This window comes from Lolium rigidum, chromosome 4 (genome assembly GCF_022539505.1).
Source record: "Lolium rigidum isolate FL_2022 chromosome 4, APGP_CSIRO_Lrig_0.1, whole genome shotgun sequence".
In the NCBI taxonomy this organism is placed as follows: Eukaryota; Viridiplantae; Streptophyta; class Magnoliopsida; order Poales; family Poaceae; genus Lolium; species Lolium rigidum.
In genome coordinates, this window is record NC_061511.1 from 238,594,759 (window position 1) to 238,606,035 (window position 11,277).

Sequence of the window (11,277 nt, forward strand, 5' to 3'; positions counted from 1 at the left end):
GCGAAACAAAGGGCGCGTTTGGTAGCCTGCATCCCCCTTGGCTCGCATGGGGCGAGCAATTTTCGGCTTTGGATGCCTGGGCCGAGCCGGTTCTTGCATTAACCAGTTCTCAAAGCACCTCTAGGACAGGCCCGTTGCGGCCAGAAGGCTGCACGCGTGAGGGAGGGAGGCGGAGACGGCGCGTCCCTTCGGGAACACGCGCCATAATTAGCCTCACCGCTCCCCTCTCCTTCCTCTCACTCGCGACCGCACTCTCACCTCCCCCAAACTATCACATCACCCGGCGGTTCCCCTCCCACCGACCAATCCACCGCACCGACGCAGGGAGGAGCACCGCTACCGGAGGAGGAGACGTCAACGACCAGGACCTCGACATCGGCCGCAATATGCTCCGCAATCTTCATCGGCATCTCGTCTTCGCTCGCGACCTCGAGCTCGTCCTCGGCCGAAATAATGGCGGTAACGACCTCTCCTTCTCACCTTCGTACTCGTTCTGGCAGAACATGCCATTCTCGGACATTTCCGACGACATGCACATTAGATCTGCTAGGGTTTTCGTTAGGATAGCGGTCAGATTGACGTTTTGCAAGGTGTTCGTCCCCATTTCTTGTTGTTCTCGTCCAGTTCTTGCATTTCACGGTCTCGATTTGCTTAGATCTGTTACTATAGTGTTGGATTGTGGTAGATCCTTCCTAGACCGGCCTTTCGATTGCTGAAACTGGCAGATCTTACTGTGCATGCATAGAGGCGAAGGTTTTTTGTGTGTTCGGGTTTACCATGTTGTCATTGTTGTGCGAAAAGTTGAGCTGAGTCGCGCTAGTTTGTTCAGACGCAAGAGGAGTGGGAGGACTTGAAGAAGGAAGTTGCAATGCTCAAGAATATGCAGTGAACACAAGCACAAGTGATGAGGGCTAAAAAACAGGAATGAGAGGCAGAAAAACAGGCTTTGGAGGCTGAGAAGAGAAAGCTAGAGTATGACATATACAATCTGCTTCAAGTGAACTTTGCCATCAAGGAAAAGCTCAAGAGGATCAGGGCTACTTATGACGAGTGATGATGTGATGTAGATGTACTGTATGAGAATTTATAATGTGGCCCAAGTATAATTGTAATGTACCCTAAGTACCACTTGTAATGTACTCAATTTAAAGTGCCAATTGTGTTGTTTCTTGATTGAACTAGGCCAATGATTATAACCTGGGATCATAGGATGACGAGATGATTGATCAGAACCTATGGCATGACTTAACATGACCAAGCCATTGGTTCTGTTCAAACATCTCCTACATATGTCTTCATTGTATGAGACCTCTCATACCCTGCTTTGCATGTTTTTGCTTCTTCAGTTCTGCATTGGCCAATGATTCAACTATGGCACAACGACATGCATGGTGCTGCCCTCAAACTTAGTCATGTGTGCCATATTACTGGCACACTAGACTTAGTTTGGGGACAGTCCCTCTTCCTACCGTGTGATCCTACATATGAGGCCTCGTTTTGGTATGTCTGGTGCATTGGCCAATGATTCAACAAAGGAACAATGGAAGGCTAGGTGGTGGCCTCAAACTTAGTCATGTGTGCCACTATCGTAGCACACTACACTTAGTTTGTGGCCACTCCCTATGCGTGTCGTGCGAGCAAATGTATGAGGTCTTACTAATGTTATCAATGTCCATTTTCATCTACACTACTTGTGAGCACACATACCTCTAATTGCTTGTGTTCTTCTGGCAGACTGAGAAGATCATGCTTGGGTCACCTGCTGAGGTTGCCGACGAGGGACCGGCGAAGAAGCGTCGTGGAAGGCTGGCTAAGGTCGGCCACTTCCACGACGAGCCAGGGCCAGACCACTTCCTCAAAATCATCTTCAAGCCCACCTTCGGTCGCCTCATGATCCCTAAAGCTTTCGTCAAGTGGTTCGGACAAATCCCTTCCAACATCAACGTCACCACCAACACCAGATGCAACTGGAGGATGACTACGAGGAGAGAAGGCGATGACGCATTCATCGACCAGGGATGGACGGCCTTCACCGTCGCCCATCAGCTCAAGGTAGGCCAGTTCGTCACCTTCAGAAGGGTGTCCTCCTTGGAATACAGTGTGGTCATCTTCGACCACACCTGCACTGAGGTGGTGAGCAGGTGCCCGTATCATGGCGATGCCACCAGGTGCGTCGTCTCCGAGCATCATGTCTGAAGCTAACCTGGTACCATGTCGTGTCTAGTTGCTGGTCGTGTCTACTGTGTTGAACTATGATCATGTATGCCGTGTCCAGAACTATGATCATGTCTGCAAAATATTGTGCCGTGGACTTGTGTCGTCTATGATCACTGCTAAGTTATCTGTCGTCTATGTCGTCTATGATTGTGTTCTTACTTGGTAACCTCACCACTGAAGGAAAGAGGTTACCAGAACCGGATTATGAGTTGCAACCAAACAACAGGGGTGCCGTTCTGGGCTGCTACAAGGCCTGAAAACGACCTACCAAACGACCAGAGCCCAAATCTCCACGGGGCCGAAAAATCTCCGTGCAGGCCACCAAACAATGTGGCTTTTATATCCCATGACCCGTCTTGGACGCGCAGGGGCTCTTTCTTGCTGCGCCAGTGATGCAGGAAATCGGTCCAGGCAACCAAACGCGCCCTAAACTGTCATCCGACTCTCCGCTACATCTCGCGCCAACACCGAGCCTGAACTTGTGAATGTTTAGCCGTGTTTCAGAGGCCGAGCTATGTATAACTCCTTACTTTCAAACAATTAAAATTTATATTTAAAAGTTTCAAAAAATCCGAAACGAAAATTCTAGAGTTAGCCAATGATGCATGCTACAATGGTGGTGTAAACTGATTTGTATTTTAGGCCACACGAAATTGATAAAATTTGGCTACTTTTATAGTCTTGAAATATGCACTATTCAATATAAAATTGGCCTTTTTTTTGTTGCATAGAATATGAGGTTGTTTGTATTGACATTTTATACCATTGTAGTATCATTGGCTATTGATACGTCTCCGACGTATCGATAATTTCTTATGTTCCATGCCACATTATTGATGATATCTACATGTTTTATGCATACTTTATGTCATTATTATGCGTTTTCCGGAACTAACCTATTGACGAGATGCCGAAGGGCCGCTTCTGTTTTCTGCTGTTTTTGGTTCCGTAAATTCTAGTAAGGAAATATTCTCGGAATCGGACGAAATCAAGGCCCAAGATCCTATTTTTCCACGAAGCTTTCGGAACACCCGAGAGTCGCCGGAGGGGGCCATCGGGCCCCTGCATGACAGGCGGCGCGGCCTAGGGGGCGCCCCTAGTGTGGTCACCGCCTCGTCGCCTCTCCGACTCCGCCTCTTCGCCTATTTAAAGATCCCCGACCTAAAACCTCGATACGAAAAAGCCACGGTACGAGAAACCTTCCGCAGCCGCCGCCATCGCGAAGCCAAGATCCGGGGGACAGGAGTCTCTCGTTCCGGCACGCCGCCGGGACGGGGAAGTGCCCCCGGAAGGCTCCTCCATCGACATCACCGCCATCTTCATCACCGCTGCTGTCTCCCATGAGGAGGGAGTAGTTCTCCATCGAGGCTAAGGGGCTGTACCGGTAGCTATGTGGTTAATCTCTCTCCTATGTGCTTCAATACAATAATCTCATGAGCTGCCTTACATGATTGAGATTCATATGATGATGCTTGTAATCTAGATGCCATTATGCTAGTCAAGTGGGTTTTACTTATGTGATCTCCTGGAGACTCCTTGTCCCACGTGTGTAAAGGTGACAAGTGTGTGCACCGTGTGGGTCTCTTAGGCTATATTTCACGTAATACTTATTCACTCGTTATGAATGGCATAGTGAAGTGCTTATTTATATCTCTTTATGATTTCAATGTGTTTTGTATCACAATTTATCTGTGTGCTACTCTAGTGATGTTATTAAAGTAGTTTATTCCTCCTGCACGGTGTAATGGTGACAGTGTGTGCATCGTGTAGTACTTGGCGTATGCTATGATTGTGATCTCTTGTAGATTATGAAGTTAACTATTGCTATGATGGTATTGATGTGATCTATGCCTCCTTTCGTAGTGTGAAGCTGACAGTGTGCATGCTATGTTAGTACTTGGTTTAGTTGTGTTGATCTGTCATGCACTCTAAGGTTATTTAAACATGAACATCGAATATTGTGGAGCTTGTTAACTCCGTATTGAGGGTTCGTGTAATCCTACACAGCTTAGTGGTGTTCATCATCCAACAAGAGAGTGTAGAGTCTAGCATCTATCTATTTATTCTGTTATGTGATCAATGTTGAGAGTGTCCACTAGTGAAAGTATGATCCCTAGGCCTTGTTCCTAAATATCGCTACCGCTGCTTGTTTACTCGTTTTACCGCATCTGTACTTCCTGCAATATTACCACCATCAACCACACGCCAGCAAGCACTTTTCCGGCGCCGTTACTACTGCTCATATATATTCATACCACCTCGTATTTCACTATCTCTTCGCCGAACTAGTGCACCTATTAGGTGTGTTGGGGACACAAGAGACTTCTTGCTTTGTGGTTGCAGTGGTTGCATGAGAGGGATATCTTTGACCTCTTCCTCCCCGAGTTCGATAAACCTTGGGTGATCCACTTAAGGGAAACTTGTCTGCTGTTCTACAAACCTCTCGCTCTTGGAGGCCCAACACTGCCTACAAGAATAGAAGCACCCGTAGACATCAAGCTATTTTCCGCGCCGCTGTCGGGGAGGAAAGGTAAAAGGCACTCATACTCCGGTCCCGTGTAAAGTACTTTTCTGTTGCCGTTGTGTGTCTGCTCGAAGCTATTTCCTTTAGATCCTGCAATTGCATCTTTTTGTTTCTTGTTTACACTAGTTTGGCATAATGGACAACAATGAGCTTCTTATTCTATTTTCTGATTTAAGACATGGATAAGCCCTCTCTATTTGTCAATTGCCCGACTGTAATTTGTTCACCCAACATGCTTTTATCTTATGGGAGAGACACCTCTAGTGAACTGTGGACCCCGGTCCATTCTTTTATACTGAAATACAAATTGCCGCAATACTTGTTTTATCATGTTTTCTTGCAAACAATCATGTTCCACACAATACGGTTAATCCTTTGTTACAGTAAGCCGGTGAGATTGACAACCTCACCTGTTTCGTTAGGGCAAAGTACTTTGGTTGTGTGTGTCCACGTTAGCGCCGGAATCTCGGTGTTGCGCCGCACTACATCCGCCTCCATCAACCTTCAACGTGCTTGGCTTCTCCTGGCTCGATAAACCTTGTTTTCTTTTCCGAGGGAAAACTTGCTGCCGTGTGATGGCGTGTATTTCACACGTTCGTTGGGCAACCCCAAGAGGAAGGTATGATGAGCACAAGCAGCAAGTTTTCCCTCGGAAAGAAACCAAGGTTTATCGAACCAGGAGGAGCCAAGAAGCACGTTGAAGGTTGATGGCGGCGGGATGTAGTGCGGCGCAACACCGAGATTCCGGCGCCAACGTGGAACCTGCACAACACAACCAAAGTACTTTGCCCCAACGAAACAGAGTGAGGTTGTCAATCTCACCGGCTTGCCAGTAACAAAGGATTAACCGTATTGTGTGGAAGATGATTGTTTGCAGAGAAAACAGTGAAAACAAGTATTGGCAGTAGATTGTATTTCAAGAAAGAGAATTGGACCGGGGTCCACAGCTCAATAGAGGTGTCTCTCCCATAAGACGAACAGCATGTTGGGTGAACAAATTACAGCTTGGGCAATTGACAAATAAAGAGAGCATGACAATGCACATACATATCATGATGAGTATAGTGAGATTTAATTGGGCATTACGACAAAGTACATAGACCGCCATCCAACCGCATCTATGCCTAAAAGTCCACCTTCAGAGTTATCATCCGAACCCCTCCGATATTAAGTTGCAAGCAACAGACAATTGCATTAAGTATGGTGCGTAATGTAATCAACAACTACATCCTTAGACATAGCATCAATGTTTTATCCCTAGTGGCAACAAGACAACACAACCTTAGAACTTTCGTCACTCGTCCCGTGTGTCAATGCGTGCATGAACCCACTATCGAGCATAAGTACTCCCTCTTGGAGTTAAAAGCATCTACTTGGCCGGAGCATCTACTAATAACTGAGAGCATGCAAGATCATAAACAACACATAAGCATAACTTTGATAATCAACATAACAAGTATTCTCTATTCATCGGATCCCAACAAACGCAACATATAGAATTACATATAGATGATCTTGATCATGATAGGCAGCTCACAAGATCCGACAATGATAGCACAATGGGGAGAAGACAACCATCTAGCTACCGCTATGGACCCATAGTCCAGGGGTAGACTACTCACACATCACACCGGAGGCGACCATGGCGGCGTAGAGTCCTCCGGGAGATGATTCCCCTCTCCGGCAGGTGCCGGAGGCGATCTCCAGGATCCCCCGAGATGGGATCGGCGGCGACGGCGTCTCTGGAAGGTTTTCCGTATCGTGGCTCTCGGTACTGGGGGTTTCGTCACGGAGGCTTTAAGTAGGCGGAAGGGCAAGTCGAGAGGCGGCGCGGGGGGCCCGCACCATAGGCCGGCGCGGCCGGGTGCGGGGCCGCGCCGCCCTAGGGTTTGGCCACCCCGTGGCCCCTCTTCGTCTCGTCTTCGGACTTCCGGAAGCTTCGTGAGAAAATAGGCCTCCGGGCTTTTATTTCGTCCAATTCCGAGAATATTTCTTTACTAGGATTTCTGAAACCAAAAACAGCAGAAACAAAGAATCGGCACTTCCGGCATCTTGTTAATAGGTTAGTTCCGTAAAATGCACGAATATGACATAAAGTGTGCATAAAACATGTAGATAACATCAATAATGTGGCATGGAACACAAGAAATTATCGATACGTTGGAGACGTATCAGCATCCCCAAGCTTAGTTCTCGCTCGTCCCGAGCAGTGTAAAACGATAACAAAGATAATTTCTCGGAGTGACATGCCATCATAATCTTGATCATACTATTTGTAAAGCATATGTAGAGAATGCAGCGATCAAAACAATGTGTATGACATGAGTAAACAAGTGAATCATAAAGCAAAGACTTTTCATGAATAGCACTTCAAGACAAGCATCAATAAGTCTTGCACAAGAGTTAACTCATAAAGCAATAATTCAAAGTAAAGGTATTGAAGAAACACAAAAGAAGATTAAGTTTCAGCGGTTGCTTTCAACTTGTAACATATATATCTCATGGATATTGTCAACATAGAGTAATATAATAAGTGCAATAAGCAAGTATGTAGGAATCAATGCACAGTTCACACAAGTGTTTGCTTCTTGAGGTGGAGAGAAATAGGTGAACCGACTCAACATTAAAAGTAAAAGAATGGTCCTCATAGAGGAAAAGCATCGATTGCTATATTTGTGCTAGAGCTTTGATTTTGAAAACATGAAACAATTTTGTCAACGGTAGTAATAAAGCATATGCATCATGTAAATTATATCTTATAAGTTGCAAGCCTCATGCATAGTGTACCAATAGTGCTCGCACCTTGTCCTAATTAGCTTGGACTACCCGGATTATCACCGCAATACATATGCTTTAACCAAGTTTCACAAAGGGGTACCTCTATGCCGCCCGTACAAAGGTCTAAGGAGAAAGCTCGCATTTGGATTTCTCGCTTTTGATTATTCTCAACTTAGACATCCATACCGGGACAACATAGACAACAGATAATGGACTCCTCTTTTAATGCTTTAAGCATTTGACAACAATTAATTCTTTTCTCATTAGAGATTTGAGGATATTTGTCCAAAACTGAAACTTCCACCATGAATCATGGCTTTAGTTAGCGGCCCAATGTTCTTCTCTCACAATATGCATGCTCAAACCATTCAACTCAGTGTAGATCGCCCTTACTTCATACAAGACGAACATGCATAGCAACTCACATGAAATTCAACAATGAGTTGATGGCGTTCCCCAAGAAACATGGTTATCGCACAACAAGCAACTTAATAAGAGATAAAGTGCATAATTACATATTCAATACCACAATAGTTTTTAAGCTATTTGTCCCATGAGCTATATATTGCAAAGGTGAATGATGGAATTTTAAAGGTAGCACTCAAGCAATTTACTTTGGAATGGCGGGAAAATACCATGTAGTATAGGTAGGTATGGTGGACACAAATGGCATAGTGGTTGGCTCAAGTATTTTGGATGCATGAGAAGTATTCCCTCTCGATACAAGGTTTAGGCTAGCAAGGCTTATTTGAAACAAACACAAGGATGAACCGGTGCAGCAAAACTCACATAAAAGACATATTGAAAACATTATAAGACTCTACACCGTCTTCCTTGTTGTTCAAACTCAATACTAGAAATTATCTAGACCTTAGAGAAACCAATTATGCAAACCAAATTTTAGCATGCTCTATGTATTCTTCACTAATAGGTGCAAAGTATATGATGCAAGAGCTTAAACATGAGCACAACAATTGCCAAGTATCACATTACCCAAGACATTTATAGCAATTACTACATGTATCATTTTCCAATTCCAACCATATAACAATTTAACGAAGATGAAACTTCGCCTTGAATACTATGAGTAGAGCCTAAGGACATGTTTGTCCATATGCTACAGCGGAGCGTGTATCTCTCCCATAAAGTGAATGCTAGGATCCATTTTATTCAAACAAAACAAAAACAAAAACAAACCGACGCTCCAAGAAAAAGCACATAAGATGTGGCCGAATAAAAATATAGTTTCAGGGGAGGAACCTGATAATTTGTCGATGAAGAAGGGAATGCCTTGGGCATCCCCAAGCTTAGACGCTTGAGTCTTCTTGATATATGCAGGGGTGAACCACCGGGTGCATCCCCAAGCTTAGAGCTTTCACTCTCCTTGATCATGTTGCATCATACTCCTCTCTTGATCCTTGAAAACTTCCTCCACACCAAACTCGAAACAACTCATTAGAGGGTTAGTGCACAATATAAATTGACATATTCAGAGGTGACACAATCATTCTTAACACTTCTGGACATTGCATAATGCTACTGGACATTAGTGGATCAAAGAAATTCATCCAACATAGCGAAAGAGGCAATGCGAAATAAAAGGCAGAATCTGTCAAAACAGAACAGTTCGTATTGACGAATTTTAAAATGGCACCAGACTTGCTCAAACGAAAATGCTCAAATTGAATGAAAGTTGCGTACATATCTGAGGATCATGCTCGTAAATTGGCATAATTGTCTGAGCTTCCTGCAGGGCAGTGGGCTCAGATTCGTGACAGCAAAGAAATCTGGAACTGCGCAGTAATCCAAATCTAGTACTTACTTTTCTATCAACGGCTTAACTTGGCACAACAAAACTCAAAACTAAGATAAGGAGAGGTTGCTACAGTAGTAAACAACTTCCAAGACACAAAATAAAAACAAAGTACTGTAGGTAAAAACATGGGTTGTCTCCCATAAGCGCTTTTCTTTAACGCCTTCCAGCTAGGCGCAGAAAGTGTGTATCAAGTATTATCAAGAGATGAAGCATCAACATCATAATTTGTTCTAATAATAGAATCATAAGGTACCTTCATTCTCTTTCTAGGGAAGTGTTCCATACCTTTCTTGAGAGGAAATTGATATTTTATATTACCTTCCCTCATATCAATAATAGCACCAACAAGCTCAAGAAAAGGTCTTCCCAATATAATTGGACAAGATGCATTGCATTCAATATCCAAGACAACAAAATCAACGGGAACAAGATTATTGTTAACGGTAATGCGAACATTATCAACTTTACCCAAAGGTTTCTTTGTAGAATGATCAGCAAGATTAACATCCAAATAACAATTTTTCAATGCAGTGGCAAGTCAAGCATATTATAAATTTTCTTAGGCATAACGTAAATACTTGCACCAAGATCACATAAAGCATTACAATCAAAATCTTTAACCTTCATATTAATGATGGGCTCCCAACCATCTTCTACCTTTTTAGGAATAGAGGCTTCGCGCTCTAGTTTCTCTTCTCTAGCTTTTATGAGAGCATTTGTAATATGATGCGTGAAAGCCAAATTTATAGCACTAGCATTAGGACTTTTAGCAAGTTTTTGCAAGAACTTTATAACTTCAGAGATGTGGCAATCATCAAAATTCAAACCATTATAATCTAAAGCAATGGGATCATCATCCCCAATGTTGGAAAAAATTTCAGCAAGCCTTTATCACAGAAGTTTCAGCAGCTTTAGCAGCTTCAGTAGCTTTTCGCGCTTTGCATTAGAAGTGGAAACATTGCTAACACCAATTCTTTTATTAGTATGAGTAGAAGGTGCAGCAACATGTGTAGCATTAGCATTACTAGTGGTGGTAATAGTCCAAACTTTAGCTACATTTTTCTCTTTAGCTAGTTTTTCATTTTCTTCTCTATCCCACCTAGCACGCAGTTCACCCATTAATCTTATATTCTCATTAATTCTAACTTGAATGGCATTTGCTGTAGTAACAATTTTATTTTCAATATCCCTATTAGGCATAACTTTCGATTTCAAAAGATCAACATCGAAGCAAGACTATCAACTCTAGAAACAAGAATATCAATTTTATTGAGTTTTTCCTCAACAGATTTGTTAAAAGCAGCTTTGTGTACTAATAAATTCTTTAAGCATGGCTTCAAGTCCAGGGGGTGAATTCCTATTATTATTGTAAGAATTTCCATAAGAATTACCATAGCCGTTGCCATTATTATAAGGATATGGCCTATAGTTGTTACTAGAATTGTTCCGGTAAGCATCGTTGTTGAAATTATTATTTTTAAGGAAGTTTACATCAACATGTTCTTCTTGTGCAACCAATGAAGCTAATGGAACATTATTAGGATCAACATTTGTCCTATCATTCACAAGCATAGACATAATAGCATCAACCTTATCATTCAAGGAAGAGGATTCCTCAACAGAATTTACCTTCTTACCTTGTGGAGCTCTTTCCGTGTGCCATTCGGAGTAGTTGATCATCATATTATCAAGAAGCTTTGTTGCTTCACCAAGAGTGATGGACATAAAGGTACCTCCAAGCAGCTGAATCCAATAAATTCCGCGAAGAAAAATTTAGTCCCGCATAGAAGGTTTGGATGATCATCCAAGTAGTCACCCATGGGTTGGGCAATTTTTAACCAGAGATTTCATTCTTTCCCAAGCTTGAGCAACATGTTCAGTATCTAATTGTTTAAAATTCATTATGCTACTCCTCAAAGATATAATTTTAGCAGGGGGATAA